At 37.0% G+C, this 18,600-nt stretch overlaps 1 protein-coding gene across 1 annotated transcript in view; it reads left to right on the top strand.

Moving 5' to 3' along the window:
• The window catches only part of LOC140240088 (uncharacterized), a 359,151-nt gene that overhangs the window by 293,763 nt on the left and 46,788 nt on the right, over window positions 1-18,600 (top strand). The window lies entirely within an intron of this gene.

Raw genomic sequence — 18,600 nt, 5'->3', positions numbered from 1 at the left:
GGGGGGGGGGGGTTTAACTTACTTATGACTTGCACACAGTGTAATTTAAATTCCTATCCAAGACCCGACAGTCTCGTTACTTGATTTTGATCAACTCCAACCCCTCGTGGGTAATCTCTTCATAGGTCAACTATGTGACGACGGGAACGAAACTCTCCCCCGCGCCTGAATGCTGAGTTTACTGAACCTTCAGACTCTCGCTCTATTTCCTCGCTCCTCATCATAATCATTGTCTTGCTGTACAGATACCCGCAATTATCATCAATACCGTAAAAGATACATGAAGAGTTTTGATGGCATAACGACTTAACTCCATTCTTGTCAATTTCAGATATTTGCCATGATTTGTGTGATTTAATCTGCTAAAAAAAAAAAGAAAATAATATAAAAAGATACGGAATATTTTTATCATAACTTCAAGAATATTCCTTGTTATACAATATGTGAGTAATCATTGAAAATGTTTTATTGTGCTCTATGTTATCGTGGACTTACTTTACAATGTTTTCTAAAGTCGGCGCTTGACGCGTTTATTCCCATCAAACTTGTCAAGTGAACACACGAACGAATTGGGAGAAGGGCTGGTGAATTTTCGGTAGTATCAAATAGGTCTTAGGGGGAATCAGAGTTAAAATTAGATTCCCTTTTCAGCGAGCTAAAATACGCCAAAGGTATTAGATATGTTCATCAACACGATCATGTTTACATGCAGTGTGCCCTTCCGCTCTTGTGCATGCATGCCACATGCTTAAAGGACAAGTTCACCTTCATTAACATAAGGATTAAGAGAACGCAGCAATATTAGTAGAACACATCAGTGAAAGTTTGAGGAAAATTGGATAATCGATGCAAAAGTTATGAATTTTTAAAACTTTTGTGTTGGTACCGCTGGATGAGGAGACTACTACAGCTTGTGAGTCATATGCGTACAACAGTATAAAGAAAATGTAAAAGAAAATTCAACATATTTTCACTTTTTTCGCATAATAAAAGAACACTTGACTTGCCTCTTTCTAAAGGCAGGGGAATAATATTTCCCATAACATTTGTCGGTAACGAGTCAGGGGAATGTGTATTTTTTTCAAAAGATGGAATTTTGTGAAATTCTCTTTATATTTTCCTTATATTGTTGTACGCATGTGACATCTAAGTTATTCATACACTGCAGTAGTCTTCTCATCCAGCGGTTACTGCACAAAAACTTCAAAAATTCATAATTTTTGAACGGATTGTCTGATTTTCCTCAAACTTTCAATGATGTGTTCTACTAATATTGCTACATTCTCTCAATCCTTATGTTTATGAAGGTGAACTTGTCCTTTAAAGAAGATTAATCTTTGTGGTGTTGTCTGCGCGAAGGGAAGCGTATTACAGACTTGTCAGGTTTGATCTCGAAATATCTCCTGCTGTGGTGTGCATGGGATAATGGTGTTCGTCCTTATTGTTTGTTTTTCCATTTTGTCAAGAATTTTTTTTCTCTCTCTCTCCTTACACGAATTCGTCCTTATTGTTTGTTTTTCCATTTTGTCAAGATTTTTTTTTTCTCTCTCTCTCCTTACACGAGTCTCGGAAGAGTAATTCGAGAAATTTCATTGAATGCAGTCATCTCCATCTATACAATGATCACGATGAGTAAAACAACTTATAAAACGAATTAGTCTGAATAAAGAAACAGGCATGAACCAATAAACACGATTAATTATCTCTCTCTGCGTATTGTTGTGCAAGTCAACAAACAAAAACGCACGCACCCATTCATATTGATTTTGTGTTTAGGTATTAATCGTTGCTACGTTACCCGCATGCACACACACACACACACATATATATATATATATATATGTATATGTATATATATATATATATATATATATATATATACATATATATATATATATATATATATTCCATGACCTCCTTATTCTTGAGTTGATCAAACGTAGTGAATTTTCCGTTCTTTGATAGGTTGTATGTCAGATATTCGTGAACAATTCAACTGCATTATTTACACCTGTCTGATTTCCTATAAATGGACTTCAATAATCTCTCCTATACACAAGGAAAGCACTATGACGCAAAGTGTAGATATTGGACTTGGCAGTTCATATTTTCCGAGACACGATAAAACAGCGTATCTGTGCTGTTGCTGTAACAGACTTTATTTCTGACGGCTCCGCAAGTTTGTTATCGTGAACACGGTGAAAGCTGTTCGCGTCGCCTAACGCCTAATGGTGCATATTGTTCAAATTTGATAAGTTGAGTGTCCCAATCAGTAATGGAATCCTGGGAAGAAAAAAAAAGAGAACCCAATATCGCGTGACCTTGTTTGTAAATGACGACGCTAATTCCATTTGTGGAAAACTTTAATCAAGTAATTAAATCATTTATGCACATTTCATTTCGTGATATTTGCATTCCTTTGACAGAGAGTTTACTGAAAATATTTCACAGTTTTCGTGCGAATGACGTGTGAACAATTATGAAAAGGAACGGTCTAAGCCTCGGGGATTTGATATTCCACAGATAATGTATCTATGGCATCATTGTGATTATCCATTGTTTGAGTTTCAATACACAACTCGCCGAGCGTAAAATACGGCACGAATTGAGCAAATTAAGTGTTACATGTCCAAAAAAAAATAATATACGAAATACGAAAATTTGATGTTAACCTTCAGCTGAAGGACGATGATATCCTATTTGGGACAACTGTGAGATGTGCCTACAGTATCCCATTGAATCATTGTGTTGTTATTGCAACGCAGTCATTGTATACATGCAGAGCCCTCGGAATTATTTCTTCCTTTAATTCCTTTTGGATGTATGACGTTTAGAAGTTGATTGCAATTCCAAATAGGCAAGTATGTAAGTTCGAAAGAAAGTAGACGTATTGATTGAAGAGCACTCTTAATAAAACTATAGTTGCGATTTACAGACATGAGGCTTGTTTTATGTGGAATAGTATTTTTTTTCCTCTTTTGTCAGATTATTGTTTATGTATGTGACTTACCAGAGGCAGACAGGGGAGCAAGTACTACCTTGATTATTTCAGGTCTGAATAATGTATTTTTTCCGCTATGACTTGCATTATGTGCATGATGTGATTCTTATTTTTATATATGGAAAATGGAACTGAATTAAAGAGGAAAAAGTAACATTTAAGAGGCAACGAGTTTTGGTGTAAATTCAACCTGAGAGTAGTTGACTGGTAGATCAAAAGAAGTCACAAATAATGAAGTGTAAGACTTCTAGTGTTCGTAAGTAGGGTTTTCTAGGGGAAAATTTAAACTTGGCATATTATGGTCTTACCGCTACCCTATAGCTATACATACCTATACCTCTACGGGGACTGTTTTGTGAATAGTACCACTAACTACATTTTTTATGTACTTTTGCCAGTTCTGTGTGTGTTTTGTTTTGCATTTTCCTGTTTTTTATGAGTAGTGATCAATTATATCCTATTTATGATGAATTGTGTACTTTGAAAAAAAAATGAGCCAGTTTTCTTTAAGTTCGCACACATCGTAACCGAAATAAATTTGGTAATGATAATCACTGTTATGTTTGAAGGATACTTACTTGGATATTTATTACTGTGATGTGGTATATCACGATGAAAAATGTGGGGAAGGTTCTTTTTGATGACTCTTTACTAGTACAGATTCTGAGTATTCAATGATGCATTGTAGAGACTATCATTCGCTCTTTGTACGGTCAGCTTGTCACGAAGCAGCACGTTTAGGCTGACATCGCTATAGGTAATTGTAAAAATTATTGAAATTTGTCGACTTTTGATACGTCACATGATCAACAACGTGTACAAACCTTTTGGCATGTTTGATTTCCAGTTATATCGTTACAATGTGTACCATTGTACTTTGTTTGTATCTAGTATCACTATGATCAACACCCCTGTCACTGTACGATGTGTGAATAAAATTAAACTCCTCTATTCCATAACGTGTCCTTATTTGTTTAATGGTCGTCATTGTCATAATATGCGTATGAAAACCTCTCGAAGAACACCATTAAAACCGGTCGTGAGTCTGTGCTGGTGTTGGTGGTTACATGCAGGTTGATATTGAAGGTGATATCAGCGCATTGCTTCGATTTTGTACATAAACGTATACGGACAATAGTGTACCAAGAATGCACATTACAGAGGGCATTAGTTAATTGCCACACAAGGTTCCTGTGGAACAGTCGCTAGAGGCGATATTGGACTGCTTTAAACGTACCGAGTGTAAAGGTATTTTTCCTAATGCCCGAACAAAATTAATGAAGTGTATCATTTGCATTATGAAATGATGAAACAGATCCTTGTTGTTTGTCAGATCACCCTCGGTCACTATCACGACGTAAAAGTACTAATGACCGGTCATTATGCTTTACTAAATACCGGTCATAAGCAAAATTATACGCGTTTGGCAAAATTATTGCCTGGTCACGTGCACGTTTTCAACCAATCATTTCATTGGGATCTGTTCTATCATTTTATAGTAATTGCTGTACGCGTCTTCACTCCAGAAGAAATCATTCCGAAAGTGTTTGATCAGGCAGTGCGCATGCGCTGCATAAACTTTCAGAATACTCGGAGTAGTTAGTGCGTGGCACGTATTCTTTGCTCCAGACACCACAAACAGTGACAAGTAAGATGAAACGCGAAGCACGCTACATACATGACATTGTTAGGTAACATTTCTCCTTTTTCATGGTGATGATTAAGATTAAATGGAAAGACTCTAACAATGTCTAAGCGAAGTTTAAATGCGAAACGACGATAGTTTGCTAAGGTTACAAATACTCATCCATACTTCACATTCTTATTTCAAAGAGTTGAAATCATTAGAATACTCAAAAAAGCAATAAATGACTATAATGTCACACCCGAGAAAGATAAACCTTATACTATTAGAAGATTTATTTACACAAATACTCGACAGAAAGGCTGTGCTTTGATTCTTGAAGCAAACATTTATTTAAAAACGTCATGAAAACACACTGGAGGATCATAATATTATTTGTTTTTCTGTTTTATTGTATTGATTCCTGCGATCGTTCGTTATACAGGCTGTCTGTTTGAATGTACATTTTTTCATGAAAATCGCAGAAACACTACCTGATTCACCATACACCATTCATGGGCACAAAGACGCACACACACACACACACACACACGCACACTTGCACACTCATACAACACGCATACACAATGACCGTAGCATGACCTCAATATCATGAATCAACTTGAACTTTCACTGTAGGTTACAATAATGCACTGATATAGATAATTCCAGTAGGGGGGGGGGGGGAAATATGCTGAAAAAAAAAGTAATAATGATAGTCTTTCTATTTTTCTCAGACGTCGAAATCATTTATAACATTTTCAAAATATCTCATATGCCCCGAGAAGACTACCATACATGAAAAGTAACGATATTTTTTTTTCAAGATTACTAAAGTCGTTCTCGTTTCTGCCTTGAAGGGAGGGGACTATTTGGCGCCAAAATACTTTTTGGTATTTGTTTGTTTGTTTGTCTGCTTGAATGATCGTTCTGTACTTCTTTTTCATTCACCCTATCATGGTTGATAAAGAAAAAAAAATAATAATAATGTACATTCGAATAACTAAGATGTGCATGGAACTTATTTTTTAGGCTGGTTTGACATGGTTTCAATATCAACATCTGATCTAGGATGTACCGATAGGAAAAAAAAGAATACATTTACAAACTTCTCGATACTGTTGTCTGGCATCTAAACACAGTTTTCTGAACTGCAATCCAGTCACATAAGAAGTAGGTGGGGACCGTTAGATTTCTTTATATATGCTCATCATGCTCATTGCTGCAGCTAAAAGTACGCCAGTGAAGAGTTTTTCAGCTCATTTCATACAAAAATAATTTCCAAACGAAATGCATATCGATAAACATCAAGATGACACTGATTTTTACTTTAGTCTAAGTAAGTAATTCAGATTAATGATTAAGGAAAATAGTAATGTTATCAAATGATATGAGTTACTTGCGAAAAACACTATTTGTAGACATGCCTAGGGAAATTCTCTTTCCCCCCTGTGGAAGTGGCTATATACAATTGATATTTTTAGGGGCATCTCTTCTCTCTACATGGTATCATGAACATAACTAACTTCAACCTTTTTTTTTTCATTGTAAACCGCAATGAAATATCTGATACACCAAATTGACATACAAAGTGTTACGTTTTTGTGACGATTTAATTGTTCTTAAAAAAAAACACTTTCTGAGAGCATAACAAGATGCGTGACAATGCGGATCTTTTATTGCTTATTTTGCGTATATTTCCCATTTATTCAGAAGAAAACCTAATGTCATCAGACACATGAAAAGAAAGTATTGGACGCTTTCTCGGAGTAAAGTGATGCGTCATGTCTTGAAGGTCATTTCTTTGACAAATTCATGTCATTGTCAAATTATCTTCACGCATCTTTGTATAGCAATCCGTCCTGACTACTAGCAGTATTCCTTCTTAACCCCCCCCCCCCCCGAATGAAATAGTGCAATATATTCCCAATTCTACAAAATTACATTTGAGAAAGGTCGCAGGAATACAACGTCTACTTGGGAGTTGACACTGATAAGGCTAGAAAGGTTTATACTGCGATGCAGTATATGACACAGCGATTAAACGTATTCCACCGTGATTTCACCTGATGTGCTTGAGAGGAAATCAAGGTCGCATGTATCTTTCAATTTCTATCGATGTCCGACACATCGCCTTTCACCTTCTGTCAATACTCCAGACAGCACAAGGCTGCGAAATTCTTACCTTCCCCGAAGAGTAAGATTATTGCCTAAACCACTTCATGATTCGTGCGTCTTGAAATACGAAGGAAGTGCTCGGTAGTGTCAACTGGCCGATGAAGACGTTTACCGCACTCTTTCGATTGAAATTACTTGCGCCTTTTTATACTATCGGCGGAGCGATAACCAGATCGCATCGGAAGAGTGCGCGTACTTCAGCATCGCTGATTGACTCGGTCGGATGATATCGGATTCGCTGTTCGCGGGAAGTGTGTTTATTCGATGAACGTGATCGATTGCAGTGCGTCGAATTACGGTCATCTAGCTCAGCGCTTGCAGAGTCGATCTCCAGGGAGTGAGCTGCTTGCGCGTAATCGATTCGTTGCCAAGTTGATAAACACCGTGGTTAAGTACTAGCTTTGCTTCAAGGCTCTTCTGTTTTTGTTCCTCCCCTTGGTCAAATTATATTTCATTGATTGAGTTAGCCTTTCATAGTATAGACTTAGATTAAATGAAAGAATACAATTACATGTATACATGATCCCAAATTAAGTGTAGTAAAGATTTCTAAAACAAAACAAAACAAAACAAAAGCAAGGAAACGAGTAATCAGTGCTGCCAATGTAATTTTGAAGTTTCTAAGGGTGGTGGAAATGTATGTAAAAGCAGATCTTGAAGGTTGCAGTTCCAAACCCACCTCACATTAGAAGAATTCAGATTATCCAGTGTCGTCTGCAACGAAAAAAATGCTGCACACCTGACTGTATGATTATAAGAGGATTAAGAACAGCTGTAGACAAACTTGTCTGTGGCCAACAAGTTGAGAGCGCGGAGTCTTCGTAAGAAGTAGCCATATAGGCCCGAATTCACGAAGGTGGTACAATTGAAACCTTGGTTTAAACCATGGACAGTTTGTATGGAGCGGCAAGTGTCGCATGACCTATTTTATCAACGAAATGTCATTTCATCGACGAAGTAACTGATTTTGTAACGAAATAGGCCATGCGACACTTGGCGCTCCGTACAAACTGTCCAAGGTTTAAACCATGGTTTCAATTATTGTACCACCTTCGTGAATTCGGGCCTTATGGTTGGTAGCAGATCTTTATTAGAATTCTCGTGCGCCTCAGTGGTTGATTTATTTTTAAAAGGCACTTTCACACGTAATAAACCCATGATATTATGCAGTATGTACAAATTAGAATCGACATTCCACTAAATCTTAGTTATCTTATGGTGACAGTGGTGATAGTAACAGATCTGAGACGTGAAGCTGCAATAATTACAAACATGCATGGGCGTACATTATCGAGAAATGATAATGTAAAATGGCATATGATGATAAGCACCAGAACATGATTAACTTGGAGAAAGAAAAAGAATATCATGCTTGCAACTAATGGAAATAAGAGGATAAATCCGACGGTTACCAGTACCTGATGTCAATTTGCACGCTGTCGATTTGTGTCGATCGCGTGTTACGCAGCAGCACACTATCGCAGGCAAAGTGGAATTCCGAGTCGAGCAACCATCTCAAAGGAGTTAATGGCCAAGGGGGCGGGGACGGGGAGGCTGAAGAAGGAGAAAATATTGATGGGTGTTTAGAGGGGACTTAGACCAGATAGATAAAGGAGGCTAAGGAGGAGACCAATCCTTGACGCTGACCTCAATTTCTTCCTCCGAGATCGATTTCGATGTCGTGCCTTGGACTGCGTCATCCAAGTTTTGTTAAAGAGCACTTGAGACGAGACTATTTCCACTGAGCGTGGCGGTCTCAACAATCCATTCTGCACAGTGAGAAATCGCCCCAAACCTATTGAATATCAAAGTATATATAGATGTTTGTTTGTGTGTTTATTAGATTTGTAGGCGTGCATGTGTTCATTACTGCTGTAATTGTTGTGGCTTGTTTGTGAATGTGGCTTGTTTGTGAATTTGGCTTGTTTGTGAATGCGTTTCATTTGAAGGTTAAGTAGATCAGTTTCATTTGAAGGTCGAGTAGATCAGTTATAGTCTGTCCGGCGAAACGGGACATCAACTTGGACGGATTCCTCTGGAGGAAAGGTGATTATTTAGTATAAAAACCCAATCCATGCAAGATGTCCTTCCGGACAATTCATCAATCCAATCCGTTCCCTACAGGAACCTGGTGACCTGTGTAAGTCTATGGGGATTCAAGAATTCAGTATGGAACGGGTTAGATATAGCCTTCCTTACAAATTTATTTCACCAGTACAGACGTTATTCGTGGCTGTAGAACAAGACAGTCGCAATGGACTCATATTACCCAAAGTCATTACTGAGTTTGGGAGATAGCGGTTTTCGATGTTGTTTTTATGCCTCCGCCACGAAGTGGTGCCGGAGGCATTATGTTTTTGAGTTGTCCGTCCGTCCGTCCGTAATCGATTTTGTGGACAGCGTAGCTAGAAAACCGTTTGAAGTATCCTAATGAAACCTGGCATGGTTATGTACAGTGGGCGAAGTTGTGCTTATCAACTCTTAGGCGCAAATCCTCTCGGTCAGAGGTTAAAAGGTCAAGGTTAAATGCTCAAAATTTCACTATTTCCCCCATATCCACGCAATGCCTGAAGGTATTTTCTTTAAACTTAATGTATGCGTGTACTACCAAATAAAGATTCTCCAGAGAGAGTTTCGGGTCATGAGGTTAAAGGTCAAAGGTCAAGGCAAAATGTTGGAATTTCATGTTTTTCTCAATATCTTGCAAATGGTTCATGGTATCTTAATGGAACTTAGTATGCATGGACTGACTGACAGTGATTATCTAGGGAATTTGGGGTCATGAGTCACAGGTCAGGGGTCAAAGGTCAAGGTCAACTCCTCAAAATGTCACGTTTTCCCTCATATTTATGCAATGCCTTCAGGATTTTTCTTGAAATCCAATATATACATGTATTACCCAATAGAGATTCCCTTGGAAGTTTGTTGCCAAAAGGTAAAGTTCAAGAAGTCAAAGGTCAAGGGAAAGTGCTAAATTTCACTTCTTACTCCGTATCTCGAAAGTCACTCAAGATATCATCATGAAACTTATTACATAAATGCATTGTCTACCTGACAGTGATTCTCTGGGAAACTTTAGGGTCATAAAGTCAAAGATCATGAGTCAGAGGCCAGGTTTAAATGCTAATATTTTACCCTTGATACTGAAATTACACTTTTTCTCCATACCTTGAAAATTACTCAATGCTTAAGTTTATAAAAGGGTCAAAAGTCAAGCAAAAATCCTCACACACTGCAAAATACTTACACTCTTAGACAATCTAGCCATTCATCCAATTAAACCTAGTTCAAGGAGAGTGAACATTCAGCACATTTGTGACAAATCTGTCATTTTAATATTTTGCCAATTTTATGTGAATTGTTCTGTCATCACACATTGTCAAGACATTGTACATTGTACTATAGACCTATCCGGAGAACCCTGCATTATGGCGGAGGCATACCAGTCAGCCAGTCGCCATAGCGACATTTCTAGTTTGTTGTTTGTTTGTTTGTTTGTTTGTTGTTTTTTTTTTTAGCAGTCTTCCGGAACACCGTAGCCAAATGCATGCTAAATTACCTCGTATAAGAAAAGTTCCTGTTAAGCCTATTTGAAACATGTTTTTAAGTAATGTTCACTCACACGTCCTAAATTCTTAGCATTCATTTTTCAAAACTTGAATTTCTTCTCCTGTTTTTGATGTAAACATGTGGTGTACAGGGCCTATTGCGAAAACAATTCCCAGATCACTTTAATAAGTGGCTACGCTCTATAAATAAGAGTGAACGTTAAAGATGATAATGATAGTGATATTGATTGTAATAAGTTGTCACACTGAAAATTGACAGTCCTGTGCAGATGCACTCACATTTTTAACTCACCAATTCTTGGGATGAACTATCTTGTACTCATTTTACTGGCATCATAGAATTTTACTATGTACCGTATATCGGAAAAGAGTAGAAGGAACCAATGAAATTCAGTACATCTCCATGAAAGCATGCAGACACAAAATATAACACAATTTTACCAGCTTGAAATTGAAAGATTGAATTTCATCCATCATGTCCATGTAAGAAGCTTACACTGCAAAAACATCGGTGTTGGATTTAGCACCACGGACGTTAAATCTATCACCGATCAAGTGTCAACGGAGGACCATACCCACAGGTGTAGAAAGTATGTTGTGATGGTGTTGAAAAGTGTTCACCTGGCACTTAGTGGTGTTAATTTCACACTGTTACATAGATGGTGATATTTTTGACACTGCGCTGGTGTTAATTGAACAATGACACCGCATGATGTTGATTTGATATAACTGGTGTAAATGTCAGTGGTGTAACACTCGTCAAGCTTCAATAGGAGACCACTCCAACTCGTGTTACTGTGTGTAAATGTGTTCACACTTTTTTTTTCAAAAATCAAATACTTTATCGGAAAGTTCTTGATCGCCTTGTGAAAGTTCAAAATCAGTAAGAAGAACAGTAACTAAGAGGCTACTCAAAAAAAAAAAAAAAAAATATATATATATATATATATATGTTGAAATGACACCCGGAGGTGTTGATTTAACACCATAAACGAGCAGCAGAAATTTAACACCAGCTCGGTGTTTCATATCTAACACCGGACTTTTTGCAGTGTATGAAGTGTTTTATTCTCTTTACTTTCGAGTTGTCCATGCACTAATACCCCTATTCATCATACAGGGTAAAACCTCCGCAAGATCGCCGAAAGATCGAAAAACTTACAGATCTCTCGAGATCTTCCATGAATATTCAATGATCTGATTACTCTGCACCATCTTCCAGTCAACTTTTGATAATCGTTAATTTCTTACATAATAAAATATATGTAATGATCTCTCAACGATCATTTCAGCAACACTTGGTGATCTTCAATGTCTTACATATTCTTTGCACGATCTTTCAGGCAGCGTTTAATGATCGTCAATTTCTTACATATGATATAATGATCTCTCAACGATCATAAGCAACATTCAGTAATCTTTAATGCCTTACATACTCTCTGCACAATCTTTCAGTCAACTGTCAAAATGATCGCCAATTTCTTATATATTTATGATCTCTCGACCTGCCAACAATCATGCAGGCACCACTTAGTGATCTTCGATGTCATACACGATCTTTCAGTCAACTTTTAATTATCTTCAATGTCTTTCATACTCTCTGCTCGATCGTTCACTCAACTTTTAATGACCCTCAAGTTCTTACATGATATGTAAATACATCATTATAATGATTTCTCAGCGATCATAATCAATATAAGCAGTATTCAGTGATCTTCATTGTCTTACATACTCTCTGCACGATCTTTTAACTATCAATGATCTTCAAGTTCTTACATATACACTCAGCAAAAGTAGAAAGTAAACACTTTTATGTACAGTACATATTTCTCATAGAAGATTTCGATAAAAATCATTGTGTCGTATAGTACGTATACCATATTAAAGGTTATTTAATTGGCTATCAACCTGGTAGGATATTGTTTTTTCACCCATGAGTGCACACATTCGTTTCTATCCTTCATGACACAAAAGTAAAAATTGCAAAAATTGACATTTTGTCATTCATTTGCAAATGCCCTTCAAGATAGCAATGGTTACAAATTTAAGACAATGAGAGACATGGATTAAATAGCAAAAAAAAAATGATTTTCGTTCCTTTGTATCTCTTTATATCGTCAAACAAAAACAATGTGGTAATCAAAAGGGGAAATAAGAATTTTCTGTCGAGTCAAACTTCAAATGACACAGGCAGTAAGCCGCAAAGGTGATAAAATGGACGGAATTTCTTTATTATTCTTTTGATTAAAGAATATATAGAATTCAGGAGACAAATTCAAGAACCGAATACCATTTTTAATTTTCTACCATTTTTGTTGATATCGCCTGTTTAATGCCCATTTGAATTTGGATTTGACAAAGAATCTTCATTTTCTCCGTTAATTATCGTCTTACTTTATCTTTGGGGCTACAAGGCATTACAGAGATCATAGGTTTACTTTTGCAAGTTCATTCGTATTTTAAATTGTGCTACATTTGTCTTTTGTTCTCAATGGTATATGGAAATGAGCATATACGCATGACTGACAACTTGTCCATTTTTGCAATTTTTATCGAGCCCACCGGAGGTGCGGGGAGACTAAGGGATCGCCTGTGGCGTCTGTCCATCAGTCGTCCGTCCGTCCGTCGTCCGTCCTAAACGCTACAAAAACTTGAATAATTCTCTACTGAGGACTTTAATTTCAATCAGACTTGGAGGGAAGAGTGGTTGTACACAGATACACATTTTACCAAACATGAAGGTCACCTTAAGGTCAAAGGTCACAGGCAGGGGTCAATGAACTTTAGGGCCCAATGTTTAGTTTTTACGTGGCGTTTCGATTATGACTCATAACTTTTGATGTATATGTCCATTTGTGACCAAACTTGCCTTGTTACTTTTGTGCCTTGGAAGAGAAAAACGAATGTGTTCACTAATGCGTAAAGTTTGCCTTTTCATTGACCTACCAGGTTTATAGCCAATTAGATTACCTTTAACATGGTATATAAAATATGAATATTTAGCCAAATTTGCTATGAGAAATATGAACTTGAAAAAGTGTTTTCTTTCTTTTCTTTTTTTTTTCTTTTTTGCTGAGTGTAATATAAAATATAATTTCTCAACGATCTTATAAGCAGCGTTCAGTGATCTACAAGTTCTTGCATACAATGGTCTCTAAACGACCTTTCAATAAACTCTTTGGCCTCCTCTGTTTCCATCAAATTTGGACTGGTTCAACTAATGAGTCGGGTTCTCAATGAAGCAGCGTTTCTGCAGTCTTTAGCGGTTTTCAGCTTTGAATTTAGAACAAATCCCTCCTTAATCGAACCACTATAATAATCTAATGCGAAGGAGGAAATTTCTTCCTTTTTCATTAATGATATTGGGGATTTGGGGAAGATTGTATATATACAAATCAGTGGGGCGTTTCTTATTGCCATGACAGCATCAACTCATTTACATGTGTTATCATTACGTAATGATTGTGATCTACATCATTAGCCCGTGAAAACACATCAAGTGTTACAAATTCATAACCTTCTTGGATTGTTTTTCATTTTTATTGAAACTTTCACTCTTTAGTGTAATCTTAAGTGTCTTATTAGTAGTCTTCAACATGAAATGGAGATCTACTTAAACATTTACTCTGAATTCTACGTAAATGTCATTAGGCCAAGTAAAATAAGAAACCAGTTTCTCGTCCTCGCGCGCATCGATTTTGGCCGCCGCATCGATTTTTTTACTATTTACTATTTTCAAAATGGCGCTGAAAATACCAAGAAATTAAATATTCTCGTCCAAGCCCGCTCCCCGCCCGCATTGAATTTCAGGTGCCGCATCGACTTTTTTGATATTTACTATTCTTTTGGCCGCCGAAAAAAAAATATCGACAATTCACCTACCAATCGTGATTTGTCATTTCTAAATACACCTTGCGTCCTCTACAGCTGTAGCTTCTGTAGTGCGTATGTAATAATATAACGCATGCATTTCACACTGCGAGCTCGGCAAGAAGGAATGACCCACAAAGCAGTCGAACTGTACAGTAGTTGGATGGCCATGGGCGCGCGGGCCTGAGCTGTGATGTACAGCGCACTCGGTACGTCTTGAACGCGATAGCGGCAACATTTTTTTGCGAACAATCGCTGATATTCCTCGCATATTTCACGCATTGTTCGTATTTTTCCCCGTTTCTCATATTTTAAGCGGATGAATTGTACTGTACAAATGCTTGTGAGGATTGTATCGAGTTTGTATGTATACATTTTCATGTCATTGTGACTACGTGCATGTGTGTGCAGTGTACAGTGCAGTGGCCGTGCCGGCTGCGTATGCGTGTCTGTAGCTGTCAGGGTCCCCATCCCCTGGTCTGTCAGCTGTCTTGCATCTGACGGCGATGTATTCTATTTTGAAGAGAAAATGAATGCGCTTTTCCAGCAAATGTAGAATTATTAAATGGGTGTATCTACAAAATAAATAACTTTTCCACGGATTCTGGTTTGTCTCGTATTTCTGCGGGATACTTTTCTTTACGATGTAAATTCATGGACACGGCCGTGAGTCGTATCACCTGTAATGTTAGTGTCATTGAATCATTCATCATCCAAATGATGAGTGATTATCAAATGTCTTTTTAGCACATGAAGAAACATCTTTAAATGTTTAATGCTATAATGCCATATCAGTATCATTTTGACATCCATCTGCAATTGTACCAGCCAGTTTCCAGTTGAATGTGCTACAATTGTGCTGTGAAGAGATGCAGATAGGCCTACAGCGCAGCTGTGTGGACACAAAAAGTCTCAAACACCAATGATAAATAAAGCAGTGTTTTGAATATCATGGAATTTATTTCAGTCGTACATTTGTTGATAGAGTGTTTTATACCTGTTTCAATTAATAGCACAATACATCAGAATTGCAAGTACACTGGTATCAGAAATGCCATTACAACACTAAATACCAGTATTAAGATGGTCATTTTCTCTTGACATCTGTAGTGGAAAGGAAAAGCAAATGTATTTCTGCATGCATGAAGTTTCATTTCAAGTATGGTACTTGTTTGAAAATGCACAGAGTGCTGGCAAGACATACACTTGGGACCTGGTCTCTCATAACACAGCTACCAGAGTGATATTTCATTTCATAAATTGGATATAGAAAATAGCAAAGCCCTCTCTCGTTACCTTTCTCAGAATTACCGGACGAGAAACACATGTTACTTTCATTTTGACAATCCTCGAAAAAATAGTAAGATATCAAATAGTAAGGACCTCCCTCATCGCCTTGCTCAAAAAACCCGGACGAGAAACTGCTTTCTTTTTTTACTTGGCCTTATATTCGCCGTGGTGACTATAGACAAATGAATCACATGTAACATTTACCAAAATGTATGTTAGTATATGAGGGTATAATATTATGTTGATGTATAATTATGTTAAAGGTAGGGGATACCTTTTACAGACCTCCCAAAATGCAGCAAAACATTAAATATGAACCTCAGGGGACTTGCTTAGGCCATTGCTTAGAAATTTGGAAGTCAACAGTTATTTAAAATTTGAATAATGCACAAAACTCAACTACTCAGTAGTTCTGTGTGTCAGCCACACTTAAGCCTTTTTGTTTCATTCTTCTGTATTTGTGATCTATAAACACAAATCTAAAAGTACAAGAGCTGATGTAAGAGTGTGTGGCAAGAATGTATATAGAAATGTTTGTAAGTGTTGATGAACTTTCTTCACAAAATATACATGATGGACACACATGCAGTACATGGGTCTGCAAAGGTAGCCTAGTAATGTACTGGAATTTACGGTGAGCCCCGAAAACAATTCAATTCAAAATCTAACGGTCAAAAAAAATGTACTAAAATGTTACCTTCCACTTTCAATACTTTATGGGAGTTTCTAAAATGATACTCTCTTCAACATACCACTGTACTTATACAACTCTTCATTTAAGGCGTGCAAATGGGATTCCCTACCTTTAATAAATGAGGGTATTCAAGAGAATACTTTATTTGTCCTCATTTTGTTTTCTCAGATTTAAAAAAAAAAAAATGTTACCTCTGTTCACTTTGTTTAAGATGTCTTACTGGTGCGCCATTGTTGATTGCAAACATTAACAGCTTTCTGAGAAGTGACCAATCGTTCTGACATGTTGCGTTGTATGAATATCGCTTTCAGTCTGCCGCAGGAAATGCATCGTAAAATAATCCTATCACGTCAAGGAAAAAAAAACACGAAATAATGATAGTTAAATTGCAAAGACGCGGATGATATCTGTTTCGCTCGGACCGCTACAAGTCTCATTCTCGTTTGTTATCATTCTCAATTCATGGTCCGTAACTCCCTCTCTCTCTTCCATTTCCTACTCTCCGTGGAAGTTCAATTTGGTTAATGGCAATTTACAAGACCGCCCGCGTACAATGAGGCTTCGGCGGCGGCGTCGTCGGCGGCGGCTCGTGTTAAACAATCGCACATCTTGTCACGCCTACGGGGGTCAATCAACCGCGAACTCGAACGAGGGTGCCACGGTCAAATAAAATCGGTAGATTGAGTATCGATTGATCGATATCCTGATAGGATTATAGTGTCATGCGGATTTTTCTTTTGTCCGGGGTTTTCGCGCGTGGCAACGATTAAAACGTTCAAATCGTTTAATTTCCTGGGGTTTTTTTTTTTTCTTCTCAGCTTTTCGATATTCAACAAGAGATAACGAACCACGTATATATGAAACGTGTATAAAACATTTTGATATTAGAAAATGCTTTGCAAGTTTCTTTGATATCATCCGATCTTTTGCTTGCTCGTTTTCTAAACACATACAGAAAATGCACACACACACACACACACACACACACAGACTCACGTACAGTCGTATTACATACGTGTATTATACATTTTGCACTCCTCGATTAAAATTCGAACTAAATCTGTGAAGAAAAGCAGGTTTTCCCAAACTCGAGTATATTCCCTCCTTTTATCTTCCTCTTTATTGCTTTCTATCTATGTGAATTATATATTCTCTATCTTTATTTTTATATCGCACGATATATATATATATATATATATATATATATATATATATATAATAGATAGATATCTCGAGCGATATAAAAAATTCAAATTTTATTGTTCCAGTTTGTATTTTATCTTTTTATTTTGCCAACACGTGGACAACCTACTCAATATATATATATATTCATATTATATTATATTATATATATATATATATATATATATTATATCCTTCTCTTTCTCTTTTCTCTCATCACTGACCTTTCCATTCATCCGCAAGTATTTACAAGCATTATTATGTAATAACCAGATGCGCAAATCATGCCCTTTAAACTTTATCTTTTAAAGATTCAGGAATCCACCCCATCCCCCATCCCACAACTTATACCACAACCAGAAAGACGGATATCACTTATAACATGTTTTTGAGACTCTTAGATAAAAACAAAATGCAAACTCCCCAGCGAATGAAGTTTGGCCTTATTCCATTCCTTGACTGCCACGCATTAATTGACGGAAGGCATTGTTTCCCACTAACAGTATAGGCAAAGCAATAAACTTTTCTTGCTTTTTTTTTTTGTTATCTGTCCTTTCTTTTTCTCTACTTCATGATTGCGAGAAAAGTAATTTTACAAGCAATACACGCCAACAAAGCAAATGCGCACATGAAAGAAAAAAAAAACACATTAAAGTGAACGTGTCAATAAAGTGCACCATAAAGTGTTTTCATGGCATACATAAATATTATTGAGCATTTAGATGATTAGGTCAGGAGCGGAGAAATAGGCCATGTTAATGCACTCCTTTCTTCGCATGCGAATGAACAGAATATTGGAAACAAGTTCAGCCATTGCCGCAGCGGAAAGACTTTGCGGTAACTATTGCAACCTCATTACACGGTCTGCTTGGCGCTTGCATCCATCGACGTGCAACAAATTGTAACGTGTGATGGCAATATCTCGCCATCGACAACAGAGTTCTTCTTGGAGCTCAGTCTGCTGTGGATGGGAATCTTCGATTTGATTTGATTTGATTTGAATCTATTTCCACTTTGTGTTCGCAAAAGTATGAAACAAAAATATAACCGATTTACAATGATTATTACAATTATTGAAATACAATAATATTCTGTCAATTTTTATGTACAAAAATAATCGAAACAATAATGCATGTACTAATAACATCACTTGCAACACTTGCAGTCGTAAGAACCAAAGTGGAGGAACCTA

This window comes from Diadema setosum, chromosome 16 (assembly GCF_964275005.1).
Source record: "Diadema setosum chromosome 16, eeDiaSeto1, whole genome shotgun sequence".
Classification (NCBI taxonomy): Eukaryota; Metazoa; Echinodermata; class Echinoidea; order Diadematoida; family Diadematidae; genus Diadema; species Diadema setosum.
The sequence above is the reverse complement of the archived record's forward strand: the minus strand, read 5'-3'. Positions and strand labels throughout refer to the sequence as shown.